This window comes from Mytilus californianus, unplaced genomic scaffold (genome assembly GCF_021869535.1).
Source record: "Mytilus californianus isolate M0D057914Y unplaced genomic scaffold, xbMytCali1.0.p SCAF_15, whole genome shotgun sequence".
NCBI lineage: Eukaryota > Metazoa > Mollusca > Bivalvia > Mytilida > Mytilidae > Mytilus > Mytilus californianus.
This window is the reverse complement of record NW_026262637.1, coordinates 12,669,156-12,694,150: the sequence shown is the minus strand read 5'-3', so window position 1 is coordinate 12,694,150 and position 24,995 is coordinate 12,669,156. Positions and strand designations below refer to the sequence as shown.

The 24,995-nt window shown below is 33.7% G+C and overlaps 1 pseudogene; it reads left to right on the top strand.

Annotated features, from left to right (window-relative positions):
• The first annotated feature begins 9,233 nt into the window (after nt 1-9,233).
• LOC127725977 (uncharacterized) lies at nt 9,234-23,964 on the top strand (annotated as a pseudogene).
• The last annotated feature ends 1,031 nt before the right edge of the window (nt 23,965-24,995 follow it).

The window sequence follows — 24,995 nt, the reverse complement described above, 5'->3', positions numbered from 1 at the left end:
TAGAATTTCAGTATAGGAAAACGTCTGAATTTTTTATGCCCCGCCGCAGCGGAGAAGGCATTACGTGTTACCCTTGTCTGTTCGTACGTACGTACGTCCCAACAATTAGTTTCCGTTCTCTAATGTACCGTACAACACTGATCAAGTGCGAGTTTGGATGGCGTATATTTTACCGTTCTTGAATAATGACCCTTTATAACGTTATATGCAAGCGGGGGCATTATCTGTGTCCTACAAACACATTCTCCATTTATTTGGTTAGATTCAGTATTTCACAGAAGGTCTGAGTAAAATCATACATTTAAGATGTCTACATAGAAATCGAGCAGATGCATTTGTCGGAGAGGTGGTTAGAGCTCCAGAGAGACAGGTTAATAACTATGACGGAGCATGAAGAGAGCATAGAAGACGAACAAAAAGGCGTAGACAGCAACGGGCGCCGAGAAATCTAGGTGAGGCAAAGGCTGACACGGCGAAACTGTATGGGCAGAATGAGAGACTTGCAGGAGACCAACAAAGAGGACCCCAATGGTTGTAAAAACTTCATCAGAGTGGACGATGATATGTTATAGGACTTTTCACTGCTCTTTTCTTGAAAATGACACAACCAAATGAGATTTGTCACCGCATTGGTACTTATGTTAGATAGCAATATACATAAATTTTACCATCCCCTTTCCCTTGCTTTCTTACAAATTAAGCTTACTGTTTGTGTCATATGTGTGCATATGTATGTAATCAGTATTTTTCATAGATTTGATATCAGTAGTTGAAAGGTTAAAGATATTAATTTCGTTTTTGGTGTATCCATGGCAACAACCTGCATGTATTTTCTAAAAACATATTGCAAAAAGGGGGGTACAGATGTCACATATTTTCCCACAATTTGGCCAAAAGTAGAATTTCAAACCCTTAGAGTGATACCTTTTCTGAAAATGGTTACAGTTTATCAAGAGAGCAAATAAAAATCATTCTTTTGTCTCATTTTTTTTTTGTAAAATTGCGTCAAAAATTTCGTGTGAATAAAAAGTGTTTGTAAACATTTGGCCGTACGGTGACCTATAGTTGTTAATTTCTGTATCATTTGTTGTCTTGTGGAGAGTTGTCTCATTGGCATTTATACCATATCTCCTCATTTTTATACTACAAAAATTTCTGGACCTACGGAAAATACGGACAGTCAAACAGAAAATAGCCCATACAACGGGTGAAAAATAATCTTGATGTTCTTATAAACCCACTTTGAAGGCTAAATTAGTCATCAGCTTTCTAAAAATGAATAATTTTATTGCAAAATTACTTTCATATTTGAAGAATCCTCAGGGGCCAAAATACAGGATCTACTTCCCTTCCGGAGCACCTGAGATCATCTCAGTTTCGTGTTGCTAAGTTTTTAGTTTTCTATGTTGTGTTATGTGGACTGCTGTTTGTCTTCTCGTCGGTTTTCGTTTTTCGCCATGGCTGTGTCTGTTTGTTTTCGACCTTTGAGTTTGATTGTTCCTTTGCTATCTTTTGCTTCTCTTTTAAAATTTTAACCCTCCTTTCAAAAGTACAGACAGGTTGTACATGGAGGATTTTTTGCGGAGTTAATCTTTTGTACAGTTAAGAACAAACAGTGACAATATACTTTTGCTGAAGCAAAGTTATGAGAGTAAATCAGATCTGCACACCGTTTTAGAGAAACGTGTAGCAGTCATGTGCACTCGTACATGACCGAGTAGAGATCGAAGAGTGGTCGAATTTGGTCACGTAGAGATCGGGTATATTGTCGAGTTGGTCTGGGATCAAAAATAATAGAAGTCGCAGTGATCTAGACGCGATTGGGCATTGGTCGAGTTAATCTGGACCACAGATCAAACAGGTTGGCGTTTATTGGGAAATGATCGGATATTAGTCGAGCAAAGGTCGAGATGATCGAGTACTGATCGGTAAAATATTTGTATTCCGACCAAACTCGATCTCTACACGATCCTTCCCCGATCAATTCGACCGCTACTCGACGAATTCCCGATCTCTTCTCGAGTAACTGGCTTCTCGATCCTTACTCGATTTTTTTTGAAATGTCAAAAAGTCAGATCGATGACGAGCAAGGTAGACAACCCCGAACATACTTGTCGATTGAGTCAGACCAGTCTCCCAATCACTTTATCTGTCTTGATCGGGCTTCATCGAGTTGATCTGATCGGCAGTGTGAGCCTAGCTTCAGCCTAATCAAATTTTTTTATGCAAAATTAGAAATATTTACAAACAATTGATTTTTTGGATCGTGAAAGATCGTGTACCACTTTTTGAAGATCGTGAAAAAGATCGTGAAAGATATGATGCTACGAAAACGTTCAACTCATTATTTAATTATATGGTAATTTATATTTTTAATTGGTATTGCAAATATTGGATTTGCATGACTCATTCCGGTTCTCTTTTGTTGGTGAATAGGGCTATAATCGTCCAATGGCATTGGATCTGATTATCTTATAATACCAAACCGACCGGGTGCCTTATAGCAATATATCAGTCCTATTTTCTGTCCTTCATAAGTTTTGATTTCTTATACAAATTTAAGATTAAGAATAGAACCTAATCGGCTAAATTACAGTTCAAGCTGGGCATCATGCACAATCGATCACAAGGTACGTTGATTGGTAATTTCCCCACTAATTTGTTGGTACAATGAAGTATAGCTATTTTGAACAGACTGATCAAACAATCGAGTATAAATAACGTTATCTTGGTACCTTTTCAGTTTATGTCAGTGCAGCCGCGAAATAAACAATATATTAGACAATATTGTCATACGATGAACGCATAAACGATACTCCTTACAAGTAATAGCTTTTCTAAAAAGCTTGCCGTATTTTAGCTGCTTATATTGAGATCGGTGGTTTGTGGGTATAGGTTATTTTATTGGAATCTTGCACTCCAAGCATTAGAATATATAGTGTCTTTTTTCCCCTGGTTTTTGATTTTAGTTGTAGTATTGGTGAATCAGGGTTATCATTGAAGGAGGCTTGATAGTCACATATGATAATATATATATATATATATATATGGTTTGTAATAACTAGAGTAACGATACAAACACTTTTTTCTTTGTTTTGTGGAATATGATTGTTTATTCTTTATGACAATGCAAGTAGTTTTAACATGCATACTGTGTCTTGACAGTTATGTAATAGTTAGCAAGATTATAATCAAGTTGATAAGAAAAACGTATTATTTACTTTTGAGGATTACTGCTTGACAAAATGGACTACCAATGGCAAATCTAGAAATTTTCATAAGAGGGGGCATGCTCCAGTCATGCTTCAGTGATTCATTACATGTATATGATCAACCAAAGTTTTCCCACTAAAGGAGGGGGGGTCCCCTGAAAAACTCTCTAAATCCGCCTCTGACTACTATAGATGGCCGTTCAAATATGAGAATATTACATCTTATATGTATAGAAGACAGTGGTCTCTTTAGCCCAAAATAGAAGGGTGCCCTTAGCCACGCCCTGTTTTATGAACATGTAGTATGAATGACTTTTCTAATGCAAATTTTATAGAATAAATAATCAAAACAACAACTTATGCATCTTTACTAACAACATATATAGTAAAAAAAAGTGAACTCGTGATACACACAGAAACGTAGACATAAGAAATGAGAAGTGCCTTTTCCTATCATAAAAAAGTGCCCTGCCCTTCACTGGCACCCTGCTCCTTTCTTTTTCTAGCTGGAGTACTTCAAGTGATGAATATCTCATCTGGCTTTTGTCTTAGAAGAAGCAATTAGTTTTGAAGGTACAGGTTAAGCGTTGCTATTACTTATTTCCAGATGTAGTATAACTGTAAGAAGATGTTTTGTGGTAATGGATTTGGAATGAAATATTAATTGCAAATAATTTTCTAGAACATGTTGTCAGCTGGCTTCTTATATTTTTTATTATTTTGTTAGGGTTTGTAATCTTGACATTTATTTTTGTAAGTTCTATAGATGAGAGCTTCATATTGGTATTATCATTTAGTGCTTTATATTTGGTTGCATGTGTAAGCATATGCTTTTGTTAGTTGGAATATTTATATTTTCATTTCTGATGGCAACAAGTTCATGTAGTACATATAGTCAGGATTATTAGTAAGCGATAGTTGTTTTGTTTGTTTATGTTTATTGTCATGATTGATATTGACTATATAGCTTGCTGTTTGGTGTGAACCAAGGCTTCATGTTGAAGACCGTACTTCAACCTATAATGGTTTACTTTTACAAATTGTGACTTGGATGGAGAGTTGTCTTTGGTACTGATATGACATTCTGTAATATCTATCAACAAGATTGAGAACACATTTTTTTGTAATAAAACATATTTAATTCTATGATATCATATTTAACAATTTATCGGTAATTTGATCAGTTGACTGGTCGTGATATATAAATTATTGGGTCAGTTCGCAATTGACATGATCGGGTGCGCTGTGTCAGGATCTTCTTTCCCCTTTCATTCACAAAATCATGCATGATTTTTTTTGGCAGAATCGCAAGAGTGTTTTGGTGAATGAAACACTTCTCATATTGTTTGAAAGTTTCAGTAAAGTTAGTTTTGCCTTTTTGACAGATCGAACAGAATATGAATAATAAAAAAAACAATAAACTTTTAAAAAATGCACTATTATTAATAGCTTTCCTTGCTTATTCACAATGATGTACAAAATGTATAAAATATATCATCCATGCCATTTGATCTGAGTTTTTATTCCTACATACTAGTCTGGTGCTGTTCCAAGTAGTCTTCTTTTTCTGTTTCTTGAGAAGTATTTGTTTTACCTGTTCAGCCACTTTAAAGTGTTACAATTAATATTTAGACGCAACACAGAATAGTGACCAAAAAGGTACTGCTACATGTATCATATGAGAGGAGCTAGAAAAAAAATGAAATGTACACATTTTCAACATTTTTGTGGGACCATGAAGATGTGGTTTCATTGTCAATCCATAGACAGATATTCATTGACCAAATAACGAATAAGCAACAAATTCAAAAGTAGATGTAGGATGAATTATAGAAAGAAGGGGTACCTGGGGGCACCAAACTTGATAAGGTTTGGTTTGGAACAAGTAATATGTCTGCATTAACATTAAATGTAGGTTTTAAAAGGGGGACCCAGATCTCCTTTCCCTATATCCTTTTCTGAAATTAAAGGTAACCGCATATTTCTGGGCACGGTTGAAAAATAAATGAACATGACTTTGAAAAAGCAAGAATATTAAGCTAAAAGAATTAGACCAAATTTGGATGACATATTAAAATGTTTTTATTATGAAGTTGACAAGAAATGAACTTGTTCAGATAATATACTGTATATTATCCCCGGGATAAATTACAGTCAGCCTACAGACTTGTTGCCTCCTGAAATGTCTGCTTACACAGTGCTTTCCTAAAATGATTTGTAATGTGATCGTTTTCATGATGAATGCTGAGCAAACATAGATTATGCCGTTGGTTTTCTCGTTTGAATTGTTTTACATTGTTATTTCGGTGCCTTTTATAGCTGACTATGCAGTATGGGCTTTGCTCATTGTTGAAGGCCATGAGGTGACCTATAGTCGTTTATTTCTGTGTAATTTTGGTCTTTTTTGGAGAGTTGTCTCATTGGCAATCATGCTACATCTTTTTTTTTTATATTATAATGACAAGATAAATGTTATGTTATCCACCCAACTAAGTAAAATATATAACTTCTCGAACTTCTAAAACAACGATAAATCTGCTGATTCATATCGTATCATTCAATGCTGTCAGATGCTATGTCAAAAATAAAGAAATTTACCTTAATGTATGCTTACATTATATTCGGCATTGTTATTCAGTTATGTCCAAAGCAGAACTTATGAAAGGCATGCAATAATTCATTTTCAATAGATGCATTTGAAAAATTTATTTTCGGCACTAGTTAAGCGATGTCTATGTTCATGATGTCATGTGATCATCTATATATATAAGAATATTTCATTAGAGTTGATTTATTAAAGATTGCTTTGAATCCTACTTATTGCTATTTGTCTGCAATTACTGGCCATCACAAAGGTTCACGTAAAATTTTGACATCATAATACAAAATATCTGACGCCACAATGGACAAAATTATGGAAAAGTGATTGTTGTATGATGTCAATGGTTGAAGCGGGAGAGATTCTCAGGTCAGCTTGGACAGAATTCCATAAAGCGATTAGGTGTATGGTTATTATATATGGGTACTATGTTAAGGAGGATGAATTCTAATATATATTTACGTAAAATACCAGTTCGGTTTTGAATCCTGGATCTGGATTTCCTTATCAACCACCATCATTGTTAACGCATCCAAGTCATAAACTAGAGCCTTTACATAGTCAGTTCGATCTGCCAATATCACATATTACAAATACTTATACAAATATAGCTGATAGATTAAACTCAGCACCATTGTATATTGATGATTATACATATAGTATCAGCTCATTCAGATTTGAAAATGTTAGCAAAATAGCAGCACCATCTGAAAATGGGAAACCTTGATTATCTCGAGCATGTGAATCAAAGCAAATAGTAATTATCATCACGACGAAATATACTTATTGTAAGACCTGATACATTGTACATTGTAATGTGAACAAATTGGTAAATTTTTAATTAATTAAAAATGCTTAATACCATCTCGGATACTTTCGACATAACTCGTTACTTGTTTGTATGCATAATTTATCGTTCGTATTTTAATCTCCTCTGATTGGTTGATAGTAATATCTGTTCACTTCTGGCAAATTTCATATTCCCTTGTCATTTGAATTAGTTTACTGGTCAACTAAGATTGTGTGCTTTCTTGTGATTCAACCTTGGTTGGTTGTGGAGGTATTTGTAATGGGAGGTATTTTCATACTGTCTTTCCGGCATTTATTCGCAGGAAACAGTTGCATATTAATGCTCTGGAAATTCTTTGTGTTATGGTGTGTCTGAAAGTATGGGCGAGTGTACTCAAGGGTTCTAAGATTGTTATTTATTGTGATAATTCCTCATCTGTCACTGTACTAAATTCTGGTGCTTGCAGAAATACTTTCATGCAATCTTGTCTCAGAGAAATCTGTTTTCTGACAGCTAGTCATGAGTTTCAAGTCAAAGGACGGCATTTGCGTGGTGAAGCAAACAGAGTAGCTGACATGCTTTCAAGGTGGGATATGGATCCCGGTATTAGCACTGAGTTTTTAAAGCAGGCTCGTGTCAATTCTTGGACAGAAATTGAATTGAATGATGATCTCTTTCATTTTACTTCACCTTGGTGATTTTTTTTTTTTTTTTTATTGTTTATTGTAGATACTCAACTACATAAGTTACAGAAAGACACAGGGTTGTGTAAGAAATCTGCCTTTTCAGAAGGAACTTACAAGAATTTGAAAGTGCAATTTGTTTCTTATTTTTTATTTTGCACATATTTCAATATATCACCTTTACCTACTTCTGTAAATACTCTTTGTCTATATGGAAGTTTTTTAAGTAGAAGTTTTAAGAGTGTAGCTTCTATTCAGAATTATATTAGTGGTGTCAAGACTTTACATTTGCTATTAGGATTTGAGTTTCCAACGGAAGATTGGTTTTCCATAAAATTATTGTTTAGAGGTTTGTCTCGTCAAAATCCTCATATGCCTCACAGAGCTTTGCCTATTACTCCACATATTCTTTTGAAAATGTATGAATTTTTTGATATGTCTAATCCGTCTGATGTAACTTTCTGGTGCTGTTTTTTGTTTGCCTTTTTTCTCATGGTTAGAAAGTCTAATCTAGTTCCAACCTCGGCAATTATGCAGAAATAACGTCATTGTTCATAGTGATTACTTGTTGGTTAAAATGGAATGGTCAAAAACCATTCAATATGGTAATAGGAAACTTGAGTTACCATTGGTTAAGATAAAGGATTCCCCGCTTTGTCCGTATAATGCTTACAATCGTATGTGCACTCTAGTACCAGCCAATGCTGATGACCCCGCCTTTTTAATTCCACAAACTAAAGGCAATAAAATTATATGTTATTCAATTTTTCAGAAAAAACTCAGAGACATTTTAGAAAGGTGTGGGTTAGACTCTTCTAAATTTTCCTCTCATTCTTTTCGCAGAGGAGGGGCTACATGGGCTTTTCACAGTAAAGTTCCTTCTGAGTTAATACAATTTCACGGGGATTGGCGTAGTGATGCCTACAAAGTTTATTTAGAATTTGATTTACGTGACAAATTGTCTATATCACGAGCTATGGCTGAGGAAATTCCCATTTAATTTTTTGTTTGTTTTTTTTTTTTGTAGACAATGTGTCAAAAAATAAGGTTTTGTTGTTGTCAGATTCTACTTGCAAATACGTAAATAACATTAACTGGCTGGAATGCAATGCTATATCTGGTGCTAATATATACACACTTCATCAATTTGTGAAAGACAATAAAGCACTGTTGAGAAGATACACACATTTGTTATTGCATGTAGGCACAAACGATGTTGGGAATGGTTTATCCAGTAAATTGATAATTCAATATTACAATAATTTAATTGATTTTATTTGCATCACTTTACCGTCTTTAAAGATAATAGTTTCAGCAATTTTGCCAAGACCCATAGATTTTGATGACACAAAACAAACTGTTATAGATTGTAATAAAGCATTGGCGAAGTTAACGTTGAAGAGAAATATTTTATTTGTTAAAACTTACAAGCAATTTGTTCAGCAACCAAGATCTATTTATAAAAGAAAATGTTTTTGTAAAGATAGATTACATTTAAGTTATTTTGGCGTTTCTGTTATACGGAACTTTTTTATAGGTGTAGTTAATCATTTGTAATTAGAATATTGTATTTACATGTACTTTTTTGGTCAAGATACTTTGTGGTTTTTAACTTTATTTTTCAGAAGATGATGGTCAAGAAAGCTTGGCTAGACCATTACTTCTACATCTGGTTTACCTGTGAACCTCTATTAGTTTGCAGGATTCCAGTATTTGTTGTTTGTATTATCAGGTATGTTTATATTATAGTGTAGTTTTTATTTAACACTGGACACTTTATAGTGGCCGTTGGTTTGGTGCATTTATATATTTTGGAAGTTAATATTTATAATTAATATGGACTTTAAATGAAAAATTATTTATGACATATGTATGATTGTTAATGTTTATTTATGCCAAAATATGATTATCATTACTTATGTGTTGAGTTTTGTTTTACTTACATCGAAATGGGAGTGGAGGGAATTGGTAAATTTTTAATTAATTAAAAATGCTTAATTCCATCTCGGATACTTTCGACATAACTCGTTACCTGTTTGTATGCATAATTTATCGTTCGTAATTTAATCTCCTCTGATTGGTTGATAGTAATATCTGTTCACTTCTGGCAAATTTCATATTCCCTTGTCATTTGAATTAGTTTACTGGTCAATTCAACACGTTTAATTTACCCACCCTCCCACCCATTTTTTGTTTTTGTTTGTATTACTTGAACATTTTTGTACATGCGTTATACGTTATTAAATCGAAGATGTTAGTCTTTTTCAGATAATGCAGATTGCTGAATTTGATGTCTTTAATATGGGATGTGACTGGTGCATTTATATATTTTGGAAGTTAATATTTATAATTAATATGGACTTTAAATGAAAAATTATTTATGACATATGTATGATTGTAAATGTTTATTTATACCAAAATATGATTATCATTACTTATGTGTTGAGTTTTGTTTTACTTACATCGAAATGGGAATGGAGGGAATTAGAATTGGATTTATATATATCAAATGCAGTTCTCAGTGCTGTTGATATATCAATTAACAATGACTGCTGAGCGCCACTGTGTACAGTGGCAGATCCAGAACTTTTCATAAAGGGGGGCCTATATAATCAACCAAGGGGAGGGGTGGCCCCCCAGTCCCCCCCCCCCTTTTGGATCCGCCTGGGGTGTACAACGACTCCAAAGAATAAATCATCATGTACGAGTACATTAAACTGTCTACCCCACATGCGAACATCATTTGGGACCTCGCTGTGTTGCAAGTATCTTTGGTTTTCAGGCATATTAATTCAAATTGCTCATTGCTGCCTTTTTTAATTTCATCTATACTGACAGACTATAGTCGTAGACGTCCAGCTAGAGGGGTCATTAAACAAACTATAGTGCACTGAAACCCTAGCCCATAACTAAACCGTGATGCTTGGTGTTTGCTTCCTTGCACACACGCAACCATATTACTCACCTTGTTTGTTTTCTATTCTTCTAATCAGCTGTTTATCGGCAATTGTCTGTTTTGTTTACATCAGAAATCAATGAAGTGGTGATTGCGCGGGAAACGAAAGGACATCTTCGTATCAATACGGAAAATTCCGTGGTTGAATATTTTCTAATCAATATCTTCAAGCAATGAAAACAATGAGGATAACATTTTTAATCATAGAGCACACGTTTTGTGTATTTACTATTAAAATTATAGTTTATGAAGAAATATAGCAAAACATGTTTCAATACGCACTATAAAGTGAAGATTAGATGTATAATTATTGTTTTGTTTTTGAAAGAACATTAATAATCCATAAATACACACCTTTGTACCGAAATTGCAACAAAATTTCAAGATAACATAAATTTCATCATCACAGAATGCTATTATTTGCTCAAACTGACAGGGCTTCGTGAACTAAATTTGGCTTAAATTATGATAGCAATTGAACACTTCATTATAATTTCTACCGATGACCTACTATCATGATTTTTATCCGACCCCACTTACGGACGCGTTGACATATAATGCATACAACTCAATAATAGCCAATCAGAGGTTAAGATATCCTTCACTTCCCCCAGAAGCAGCCCGGAAGCAGCTGAGATGCAGCCATTTAATGTTATTTATAACCAATGAGATACCGTTAACAGATTTACCACATTCCAGACGTCCAGCCTCTGACTAATCAGACCGTATCACCATGGTGATACGGTAATAACTGAAGGTAACATCCATTACACAAAACAAAAACAAAAAAAGCAACAACAAAAAAACACGCACACATGCATATATTTCCAGAGCGGATGCATTAAGCATTACAGATACATATATACTTTAACTTTTTCAAAAATGTACGGTCCTGAAGGTTATTTTATCTTGGAGATCTACTTATCTAGAAACGTTTTTAGTTATTTCAATAACTTTGAAGGAAAGGTGTCGAATTAAAAAAAAGTGAAAAAAAAGCATTAATGTCCATTCTCATTAAAATAATGACACGCTTCAACTAGTTGCAGGTATGTCAATTGGTAAAAGAAATATTGTTTTCTTATTATTAAGTCTGGTCCGGCGCGACACGTTTTTGCTTTTTGACAAGACATTTGCAATTTTCAAATGGGGCGCATTGCGTTTGCGCCAATTTTTACAAAATTCAATCTTTCATTTGCGCCACAAGATTATATTTCATTTGCGCCAAAAAATAAAAACTACTTTTGCGCTATTTTACAGGTTACTTTTAACGGAAAAGTTTAAAATATAACTCGCTTTATCGTGAATAATTTTTTTTAGAGTATTCCCCCTTGGAATCTAAGTAAGTTCATGCTCATTTCTTATACATGAAACTGAGAGTCACTTAGATTTAAAACTATAAATATAAAATAAGTCTGTAATTTTTTATGACCACACATATAGTTTATTCAGTGTACATGAGTACATCCGGGCCGTTGCTTACAAGTCTTGTGTCAGAACGAACTTTTGGTTTTACTCCAGTGTATAGTGCTTCCTTTTGGGTTTGATGATCTCGCTAATTTATAACAGAACTGTATTATGAAAAGTCTTTTATCAAGAACGTATCCGTATATATTGCTTTCATTATGGTTACGATGACTGATTTCGAAGAAATAGTTTTTATGATGCAATCAAAAACTGTGTTTTGAAGTTATTATGAAAAGTCTCCTTTGAATATAACTGTTTGTTTTACCAATTACCAGTATTAAACTATATTATTGGCGCAAATGAAATGTTTAATTTTGGCGCAAATGGAATATGGTTTGTGGCGCAAATGAAAGATTATATGAGCGCAAATTAAAGATTATATTAGCGCAATTGAAATGCCAATTGGCGCAAAAGCAAAGCACCGTTTTAATGGACATTTGCGCTTAAATGTTTAGGACATTTGCACTTTTTAAAAAAGGACATTTGCGCTTTTTCAATAGGACATTCGCGCTTTTTCAATAGGACATTTGCGCTTTCTCAACATAATATGAAAAATCATTTAATATAAAAAAAAAACACAAAACATTCATACATTTATTTATTATACAGCTAAAAGAATCAACCTTTCCCGATCATGCTTGTGTCAGATTAAAACGACAACACTCCAAATAGTTGATGGGAGTAAATTCCTTATAACAACCATGACTCTTTCTAAAATTCAACAGGTTCAGCAGGTGGTTTAAAAATAAAATTTCGGTCTTCACAAATTGAAACCATCTTAGATAAACTATGATGGTACAGTTCCTCGGACTATCCATGCACATAATATAGATATATATACACTGTAAAAATGGTGTTTAGATCCTAAACACATTTCTAAGCACATCTTTTGTGCACTTTTTTTTTACATGTTTAGATCTAAACGTGTCTCAGTACAATGTGTTTAGGATTGTGTTTAGAATCGTGTTTAGCTTAGAAAAAAGTGTTTAATTTCTAAACACTTTCATTTTTAAACACATTAAAAGTGTTTAAATTCAAGACATGTTTAGATATTATGTGCTTACTGAGAAATGTGTTTAGAAATTAAACACAATCCTAAAAATGTTTAGATCTAAACATGTAATACAAGTGTTTAATTTCTAAGCACGATTTTTACAGTGTAGCCTTCCAAATACCGTTTCGATTCCTAACATCACTGAAGAGACATTAATTGTCGAAATCCGGATATGGTGTACAAAAACCTTTGCAACTTTTGTATGCGGTATACCATCTTTTCCGCAAGTTTATTGTTTTCTGTTTAGTATTAAATTTATAATTAAGATCCATTTATTACATCGGTGATCCGTTTATTTGGCAATCGCCAGTGGCAGTCAGCAGGGTTTAAGAACATTTGTTGTTCGACCTGTTAGTCAAATGAGTTTTGTTAAAATATACTTTTTCACTTTTTTGGTCTTTTGGAAAATGTTGTTTGTGCTGTATTTAGACCCCTCTAACAAGAAATTTGTTTTGCATGCACACGTATAAAAAATTGCGGTTTTTATCCAACGCAATCATAGGTTTAAACGTTGTTTTCAATTTAGACTCGTTTATATTTTTTCGTTTGGGCTTGTATTATATTTGCCTTCGGGTTTATATGATCCGTTCATCCTATTTCGACTCTTCAAAATTCAAGAGTCTATCCTAAATTGAGGTAAATTATATGGCCTTCCAAATACCGTTTCGATTCCTAACATCACTGAAGAGACATTAAAATTGTCGAAATCCGGATATGGTGTACAAAAACCTTTGCACCTTTTGTATGCGGTATACCATCTTTTCCGCAAGTTTATTGTTTTCTGTTTAGTATTAAATTTATAATTAAGATCCATTTATTACATCGGTGATCCGTTTATTTGGCAATCGCCAATGGCAGTCAGCAGGGTTTAAGAACATTTGTTGTTCGACCTGTTAGTCAAATGCGTTTTGTTAAAATATACTTTTTCACTTTTTTGGTCTTAAGAAAATGTTGTTTGTGCTGTATTTAGACCCCTCTAACAAGAAATTTGTTTTGCATACACACGTATAAAAATTGCGGTTTTTATCCGACGCAATCATAGGTTTGAACGCTGTTTTCAATTTAGACTTGTATATATAACCTCTAGGTTTAGAGTATATATCTGTGTTTTCATAAACCTGGTAACCCAGGAAGACCAATCGTCTCAGCTAATGGTCATCCCACCGAAAAAATATCCGAATTCGTTGATTACTATCTTCGACCACATGTAGAAAACTTGCCATCTTTTATAAAAGATTCTACAGATTACCTACTAAAAATGCAGGATTTAAACCCTCTACCTGCCAATACTACTCTTGTCACAATGGATGTCACCTCCCTCTATACGAATATTCCCCATGCGGATGGCATTGAAGCATGTAGAGAAGTTTGGGACTCTCGATCTCTTAAAATTCCACCTACTGAATGCTTAGTAGAAATGCTTACTATGGTCTTGAAAAAGAACAACTTCACATTCCAAGGAGAACACTATTTACAGACAAATGGCACTGCTATGGGTACAAAAATGGCTCCATGTTATGCCAATATATTCATGGGTAAAGTTGAAAAGCAACTGCTGGAGTGCTCCATCGAAAAACCGCTTTCCTGGTATCGATTCATTGATGACGTTGACATGAAATGGGACAAGGGAGACCAAGAATTACAAACTTTTATAACAAATGCTAACAATCAACACCATACCATCAATTTCACCCATGAAACATCTAATTCCACCATAAACTTCCTTGATACATCTAGCACCCTCTCTGTAGGTATAATTAACACAGATATATACTCTAAACCTACAGATACTCATCAATACTTGTCGCCTGAAAGTTGCCATCCTCCACACTGCACGAAGAGCATTCCATACAGCCAAGCTCTCAGAATAAGGCGAATCTGCTCCTCTGAAGACACTGCAAAACAGCGTCTGGGGCAGCTGAAAGGACATTTGAAAAGAAGGGGATATAAACACAAAAACATCAAAAATAGTTTTCGAAAAGCGGAATCCATCCCCAGAAGCAGTCTGCTAACTTACAAAGAAAAACAGAAAAGTAAAAGAATCCCATGTGTGCTCACCTACCATCCATGCCTGAGAAATAGTTTCAAGACCATTCGTGATCATTGGACAGCAATCGAGAAACATTCTAAGTTATCCAAAATCTTTCCTGAGCCTCCCATGATTGCCTTCAAACAACCTAACAGCCTGAGAAATATACTTGTCCGTGCTGACCTTTCCAAACCTAACCATACTGTAAGTAATTGCCAGCCTTGTGGGGATAAGCGCTGCAAATGTTGCAACCAATTTCAGCATTCATCAACATTTCACAGTAAGACCACAGAAAAGACATACAAGATCTTCTGCAATGTCAACTGCAAAAGCTCAAACGTGATTTACGTTCTTGAGTGTCCTATATGTGGTCTCCAATATGTTGGTGAATCTATGCAGCATTTCACAAACGCCTTAATGGCCACAGGAGTGACCTCACAAAAAAACCGTATATTCCTGTCAGCCAACACTTCAGGTTACCAGATCACAATCTGAAAGATTTTGATCACATGAAGATCCTTGTGATCGAACAGGATTGTACATGGCAAAATAGGCAAAGAGAGAATCGGGAGAAGTTTTGGATAAAAACACTGGGTGTCCTCCATCCAGATGGAATCAATAGAAAGAAATAATTAAATTTACAGTCTAATGTTTATATTATGATATTCAGGATTTTGGATTAAAATCAATCGACCAAAACTTACCTGTATTATTATTGATCTATGTTTACACCTTATACATTATATATCAGTATTGTTAAAACTTTTAACACTGAGGAAGGCCATTTGTTGAGCCGAAATATTTGCAATTATTGTATAATTTATATCATCTGTTCAGTTTTTCCATCTTTGTGCGATGATATTCAACACTTTTTAGTGTTTTGTTTTCCATCTATTTATCGGTATTGTTACACAATCTTTTAGACTCATATATATATATATATATATATATATATATACATAAGTGCCTATAAATAGCAGCACATGACATACAAATCTATGGGAGTGTGGATTAATCAGTACAGAGATTAATTCAATTATACAAATAAAATTATAGATTGCCTAACAATGTAATTTTAACACACTATTTAGTATGTAAATATGAGAATGTTTAAAATATTTACAAAATGATGAAAATAAACGCAATATTTCGCTAGACTAACTAGCTTTATCAAGCGTGCATCCTTCCAGGTGAAATCGGATGTAGATGATAAGAAACTTTTGCAGCTCAATGTATATGTTGCACTTGAATTTAGCTGCCTTGAAAATGATACATAATTTGGATGAAGTTCAAGATTTTTACAAAATTGGTAGTTGAAGTTAGCAACGTCCATTGGCCAATATTACAGGATAAAAAGGACGATGCTGTGTACTAAATTATTCTTTATCTTTCCTGTATCTTTTCTCATCTTTTTCGTTAAGACCATCAGGTTCTAAAGTGTGGAGTTGGTGGATCCAAAAATTTTCTCTTCTCCTTCTCGCCGTGGTGTCCCACTCGGTGTTGACTTCTATGATTTGGAAAGTAACATTATCAAAAGAATGTTTCGTTGAACGAAGATGTCTGGTGAGAGGACAGTTTTTGTTGGTTTTGTACCATGAACGATGATTATTGAGCCGATTCACCTGGATAGATGCACGCTTGATAAAGCTAGTTAGTCTAGCGAAATATTGCGTTTATTTTCATCATTTTGTAAATATTTTAAACATTCTTATATTTACATACTAAATAGTGTGTTAAAATTACATTGTTAGGCAATCTATATATATATACCTATATATATATATAAATAGTTTCCAATTTTAATCCACTAATAAGGAAGCTAATTAAAGAATTTCGGTCAAAATTTAATTGTTCCATCCATAAAAGTTTCGTTTCCTCTATCGTTTACCGAGAAACCGGTACATTACATTGCGCGCATTACCATTACATTTGCGCGCAAAAATTATTACGTTTACGCACAGCTTTTGATTACCTTTGCGCGCATTCTTTTAGAGGTGAACTCAGGTAAATAGGGTAGATTATACTTATTTCTTTATCTAACTATTATTTTCGAGCAGGATAAATCCGTTTTATTACATACACACACTTAGTCCTGGAACAATATACAGATAAAAATGCAGAAAAATTGTAAATCTAAAGATTAAAAGTACTAATTTCACACATGGTAGCATGCTCCAAAATATACGTAGTTCGGTTGAATTCTGCTGGATGCCCAAAGACTTGGAGGAAAATGGGAATCAGGTGAAATACCTTTGCAATTATTTACGATGCATCTCTATGAAATATTCACTGACTTAAGTGTTCTGTCTATACGGAAAGTAATCCCCCCCTTCCCGCCATTGATTTGTTTTTACAAACGAAACTCCATGTGTGTGTCTTATGTATACTTTATTCTTTATAATATGTCTGGTTTACCCGAATATTTTTTTCTGAATTTCTCGTTTGTTCAGATGAACTTTCAATGAATATGTGAACATCTTTCCATGACTTTGGTACATTTTCTAAAGATTACAGGTATACAACTATTATAGTTAAAAGGCGCAAATGTCTTGTCAATTTTGTTCAGGTGTATCAAAGTTAAAAGTGCAAATGTCCTTTAGTGTTACAGGTAAAACAAGCACAAACGTATTGCGTCTGTTTGGTCACGCATTGTCTTTCACGATCGAGATACTGCGTTGCCCGATCTTTCACGATCAATTTAAATGAAAAATCAACAAAATGAACGGTTTCAAGGAAAAAAAACTTTTATTTTACTGTAATATCTGTCGCCCCAAAGATTAGTTTCGAACATATCATTATATATTGGAATGTAGTCATTATAGGTACGAAACTTGTTTTTTTAATGAATGCCATAGACTTGTGTTGTGTCTTTTGTGTTTTCTCACAAAGAACTGCATATCTTATTAATCTTATTGCACAGTATTATTGAGAAAGTTGAATCATTTTGACAGACATAATTTTTTTTCGGATTTGTTCCGCGTTTTTAAAATACAACAGATTTTTTACAGATTTTGAAGTAGAATTTCAGGTAATTACATTAACGATCCTATACCAGATCTTTAACGATCCGATCGCAATGCTTGACCACCGTAAGGTATTCTTTCACGATCATTCCTCTCGATATAGCGATAGACAGCCGCTAGAATTAAAGGCCCCTGACTTCAAACAGGCCAATATATTCGAGTGACACTCCCCAACGCATACCTGGGTGGTGTAAAAATCAGTTCATAAGATCACAGTTGTCTTTCACATGAAACCACGTAAAACAATGGTAAATAGTTACTTCGGTATAAATGATCGAGCTAAGAGCTAAGAAGGTAAAACACAAAACAAAGTATTAAAATTAAGACAGAACTCATGCAATAACTACAACTTGGATACAGTCAAATGATGATAGAACAGTCATTGATTGATTGATTGATTGATTGATTGATTGATTGATTGATTGATTGATTGATTGATTGATTGATTGATTGATTGATTGATTGATTGATTGATTGATTGATTTAAAAGGGATTTGCTCATGTAACTCCAAACGAAAGTCATGACCATTTGAGAATCCTTTGTTTGTTGTTGTTACTATAATAATTATTTGTATTTCCGTCTTAATTTCACCAATGAATCTTTTCATTAAATTTTGCATTTGTATTAAATTAATTTACAAACTTCTTGGAACTATACAATGGCCGTCTGATTACAATAGGACCCGCAAGAATGTGAAACATGCAAATTTATTTGGCCTTCAATGCCTCAACCCTTTTAATGTGGGTATCCACTTTGTTCAGTTAGAGTTCGATTTTGACAATTATTTTGCAAATCACCGTAGATTTCCGATAATTTTTCTGCATAAAACCCTATGGGAAAGCACATTGACATAATTTTCTAAATGTTTTTGGAACCCAATGACATTGCATAGTGTTGCAACCTGTAATGTGAAGAAGTGCATGAAATTGCGGAGGTTAAGGGAACTTTGGTCTGGTAAAACCAACGATTTTAAAATTGGTTTTGCTACTTCTCTATAAGCACGCGGCATTAATAAGTGAAAGCAGAGACAGGTCGGCTCGGAGTCAAAATAATGAATCCGCTTAGGATGACATGTCTTCCTGCGAACTATAACATCGTGAACTAGCACGTCCGGCTCAGTATGTCGGTCTAATAAAAAGTAGGGTTAATAATTCATATTACAATAACATGTTCTCGTCCTGAATATGTATTTAATTTTCCACTGGACATTAAAAAGCCATCCATCGTTACGAAAGAGTGATTTTGCGGTCGTATAATGGTGTCGTCCGAAGACATTTGGTTTCCAAACAATAACTTGAGTATACATGTAAGTGTATGGATCTTTATGAAATTGTACTACAAGTTTCATACCACATAAGGAAGGTTGGAATTGATTATAAGGGTTATTGTCCCAACTTTGTAGGAATTAAGGACCAAAAACAAGCGTTTTTCTTGTTTCAGGACAATAACTTAATTATAAGTGTATGTATCTCTATGAATTTGTACCACAAGGTTCTATTCTTCATAAGGAATGGTGTGACTGATTTTGGGGGTTATGACCAAAACGTTCAAGAATTACGGACCAAAAATTGGTAAAAAAAACTGATGGTTTCCGGACAATAACTTAAGTATAAGTCTAAAATGAATAGTTTTGGAAAAAAAGGGCCCAAAAACAATACTTTTTTTATACTTTGCATACGTTGATCATTTCTTGACCAATTTCAATGGGGTTTAATTCAAAGTCTTGAATTCTTGGATTTTTTTATATGGAGTATCTATCCGTGTATTTTTAGACTCTTATTTTGGGGTCCGTTTTCAATTTGGTTCACATGAAGGTCCAAAGGGTTCAAAATTAAACTTTGCTTGATTTTAACAACAACAAAAAATAGATTATAAGGGTTCTTTGCTATGGTTAATCTAACCGTGTATTTTGATTTTTGATTTTGGGCCCGGTTTTCAAATTGGTCCACATTAAGGTCCAAAGCGTTCATAATCAATTTTAGTTTGATCTCAACAAAAAAAGAATTCAAGGGGTCTTTTAATTGCTTAATCTTCGCATGTATTGGTACAATGTATGTTGGGTATTGGATCATGATAGCTAAATATCAATTTCATTTTTTAAAGTTGTTAGACCACATTCATTCTGTGCCAGAAACCTATGATATGTCAAATATTTAATCACAATCAAAATTCAGAGTTGTATTGCACAATTAATAGAAAGTGTAAGTAGATTCACAGTTAAAAATAGATACCGCATTAAATTTTAAATTTATAGAAGATATTATGTATAAATATAGTTTGATATTTTCTATTCAATATTAGATCTTTTTAAAAAATAATTAAAGGTAAGTTTTATGAATTTAAAAAAAAAAATATTGTATTTATGATGAATGATATTTTGTGAATTGTTTTTTTTTTCATTTCTTATGTAAATATTTTTGAGAACTTCGTGGTAGGTTTGTTTTTATTCTTTATAAATTGATTTTCAGAATGCTATATATACATATAAATATTTTTTTTATGAAGCTAACCCCTTGACAAACTTAGCTGTTATTGTCCATTGATAAATACTAGTAGATTAAATTCTTTGTACTGAATCTCACCTTGTACAATTGTATATAGATTTGGATATTGGACCACATTCTGTATGTGCCTGTCTCGAGTCAGGAGCTTGTAGTACAGTGGTTGTCGTTGGTTCTTGTCTGTTTTGTGTGTTTTTCGTTAATTGTTTTTTTAAAAATTAGGCCGTTAGTTTTCTCAACCGAATTGTTTCATATTTTTCATGTTGGGGCCTTTTATAGCCTACTATATTGTATGGGTTTTTCTCATTGTTGAAGGCCTTACGGTTACCTTTAATTGCTTACATCAACTTTATTTGAACCTTGATGGATAGTTGTCTCATTGGCAATTTTACCTCATCTCCTTATTTTATAAAAATCCAATTTCAAATTTTTCAGGTCTTTTCATGACCACATTTATTCTGTGTCAGAAACCTATGCTGTGTCAAATATTTAAGCAAAATTCAAATTCAGAGTGGTATCAAGCTTGAATGTAGTGTCCATACTTGTCCCAACTGTTCATGGTTCGACATCTGCGGTGTATCATTTTGCGTCACTGAGAACTTTATTTATATTTGCAATTCATTTGGATATGTAATTTAACTGCAAAAGCCACCAAGGGACAGTGGTGCATGGCAAAGTGGGAGTTAGATCCACATTGTATACATACTAGTATTTATAATTTGATTAAAAGACCTAGTACCTGATGAAGAGGGCTTAATATACATTGTAATTTGACTCCAGGCGGCACCAAGGAAAGATGTCATGCATAATTTACTTTTGAAAAAGAACACTGAAGAAAAAAAAAGTGCTTTAAAAAAGCTGATACGTGCAGAACCTCCACCGTCATGTAGCTGAATATGATTAATTTTACGTTAAATGAAAAGACTTCAACTATATTTCATCTGTAATGCTAATAGCACACTTAAACTCTAAATCGAGTACAGAAAAGAATTCCAAAAAAGCATATGCATTATTTAACGTTTCGTTCATTGTAAACGACGTTTTTCACACAATGACTTTATACCTCCATGATAGAAAGAAAGGATATAGGGTATCCATACATGACACAAAATCAGAACATGTACAGCAAAAAACACAATATTAATTCTTAACTTTAGCTAAACTAGTTAAAACACAACAGTTTTACCATTTTTATTGTCGTTCTTTCCCTCCATTTCAAATTAACTTATATAATTTGCATTTACTTTCATCAACTCAATCTTAGTTGATCTGCACTGATTTTTAAACTTGTCCGAGATACACATTAAGCTAAGACGAGGTCCAAAACATGTAACAAGTCAATTGAGAAAACTAACGGCCGAATCTATAACAAAACAATTATATGGTAATCCTATTTCTGTAAAATATATACATTGCCTCGGCATGTGGCATACGTTTATAACAATAACTAGGCCTATATTTAGTTCGCATTCATTCTTACAAACCCTGAATTGGAAACTACCCAAGAGTAAAATGAAAACAGAACACAATTTGTTAAGTTTAAAAAATGTTCCTCTTCCGTTAACATTCAAAGTAGATATTTGTGCATTAGTTTAAAAAAAAAATACAGGACATTCAACAATATAATACAAAACAAAAAGAAACAAGAAAGACATGAACACTAAAGTCAGATAGGACAAAAAAAAATAAATAAGATTACATTGAAAAACAGTTACAAGACAAGATAGGAACAACAGAAAACAAGATATGAAGACTAGGCAAGATAGTGAAATACAAGACAAGACAAAGATCAAGACATGACAAATAACATAAAGGTCATGACACAGGACAAGGGCCTCTAAGCAATACAAGACAAGACAAGACAAAAGACAAGAGACAAGACAATGTAAACGAGACAAAAGACAATCAAAATGTAAACGAGACAAGAGACAGGTCAATGTAAACGAGATTAGAGACAAGACAATGTAAACGAGACAAGAGACAATCAAAATGTACACGAGACAAGAGACAAGTCAATGTAAACGAGACAAGAGACAAGATAATGATAACGAGACAAGAGACAAGATAATGTAAACGAGACAAGAGACTAGACAATGTTAACGAGGCAAGAGACAAGAGACAAAACACATTGTAAATGAAACAGGAGACAAAAGGAAATGTAAACGAGACAAGAGACAATGTAAATGTGACACGATACAATAGAGACAAGACAATGTGAACGAGACAAGATACAAGAGACAAGACAATGTAAACGAGACAAAAGACAATGTGAACAAAACAAGAGACAAAATAATGTAAACGAAACAAGAGAAAAAAAACCAATGTAAGACAATGTGAACGAGACAAGACAATGTAAACGAGACAAAAGACAATGTGAACAAGACAAGAGACAAGAGACAAAACAATGTAAGCAAGACAAGAGACAAAAGACAATGTAAACGAGACAAGAGACAAAAGACATTGTAAACGCGACAAGAAACAAGAGACAAGAAAAGACAACAGACATTGTAAACGAGACAAGAGACAAAAGACAATGTAAATGAGACAAGAGACAATGTCAACGAGACAAGACAGAAGAGACAAGAGACAAAAGACAAAAGACAATGTAAACGAGACAAGATACAAGAGACAAAAAACAAAAAACAAGAGACAAGAGACAAAAAACAAGAGATAATGCAAACGACACAAAATACAAGAGATAAGACAATGAAAACGAGACAAGATACAAGAGACAAAAGACAACAGAAAAGACAATGTAAACGAGACAAGAGACAAGACAATGTAAACGAGACAAGAGACCATCAAAATGTACACGAAACAAGAGACAATCAAAATGTACACGGGACAAGAGACAGGTCAATGTAAACGAGACAAGAGACAAGATAATGATAACGAGACAAGAGACAAGATAATGTAAACGAGACAAGAGACTAGACAATATTAACGAGGCAAGGGACAAGAGACAAAACACAATGTAAATGAGACAGGAGACAAAAGGAAATGTAAACAAGACAAGAGACAATGCAAATGAGACACGATACAATAGAGACAAGACAATGTAAACGAGACAAGAGACAATGTGAACAAGACAAGAGACAAAAGACAAGAGACAAAATAATGTAGACGAAACAAGTGACAAAAGACAATGTAAGACAATGTGAACGAGACAAGATACAAGAGACAAGACAATGTAAACGAGACAAAAGACAATGTGAACAAGACAAGAGACAAGAGACAAAACAATGTAAACGAGACAAGAAACAAGAGACAAAAGACATGGTAAACGCGACAAAAACAAGAGACAAGAAAAGACAACAGACATTGTAAACGAGACAAGAGACAAAAGACAATGTAAATGAGACAAGAGACAATGTCAACGAGACAAGACAGAAGAGACAAAAGACAACAGACAATGTAAACGAGACAAGAGACAAGATAATGTAAACGAGACAAGATACAAGAGACAAGAGACAAAAACAAGAGATAATGCAAACGACACAAAATACAAGAGATAAGATACAAGAAAATGAGACAAGATACAAGAGACAAAAGACAACAGAAAAGACAATGTAAACGAGACAAGAGACAAGACAATGTAAACGAGACAAGCGACAACCAAAATGTAAACAAGACAAGAGAAAGGTCTATGTAAACGAGACAAGGGACAAGAGACAAAACAATGTAAGTGAGGCAAGAGACAAGAGACAAAACACAATGTAAATGAGACAAGAGACAAAAGGAAATGTTAATGAGACAAGATACAACAGACAAAAGACAAGAGACAATGTAAACGAGACAAGAGACAAGACAATGTGAACTAGACAAGATACAAGAGACAAGACAATGTTAACAAGACAAGAGATAATGTGAACAAGACAAGAGACAAGAGACAAAACAGACAAGAGACAAAAGACCTCGTAAACGAGACAAGAGACAAAAGACAATGTAACCGAGACAAGAGACAAGAAAAGACAAGAGAAATTGTAAACGAGACAAGAAACAAAAGACAATGTAAATGAGACAACAGACAATGTAAACTAAAACAAGACACAAAAGACAAGAGGCAATGTAAACGAGACAAGAGACAAGATAATGTAAACGAGACAAGATACAAGAGACAAGAGACAAAAAAACAAGAGACAATGCAAACGAGACAAAATACAAGAGACAAGACAATGTAAATGAGACAAGATACAAGAGACAAAAGACAACAGACAAGACAATATAAACGAGACAAGAGACAAAAGACAATGTAAACGAGACAAGAGACAAAAGACAATGTAAACGAGACAAAAGACAAGACAATGTAAACGAGACAAGAGACAAAAGACAAGACAATGTAAACGAGATAAGAGACAAGAGACGAAAAACAATGTAAACGAGACAAGAAACAAGACAAGAAAAAAGACAAGAAACAAGACATGAGACAAAAGACAAGACAATGTAAACTAAACAAGACGATACAAATAACATAAAGGTCATGACATGCATGACAAGACAAGACTATAGAGTACATGTGCTCAAAACAGAGTTGTGTTGTCTTCATATCTTAAATATTTGCAAGAAACACAATAAACATATATAGGATACTAGTTAATACATACAAATATGTATATAATATATTTTTTCATTTTTATTTTATTTAGGCATTTAGCTATGGTAAAAAGTTACAGTTGTGTTCTC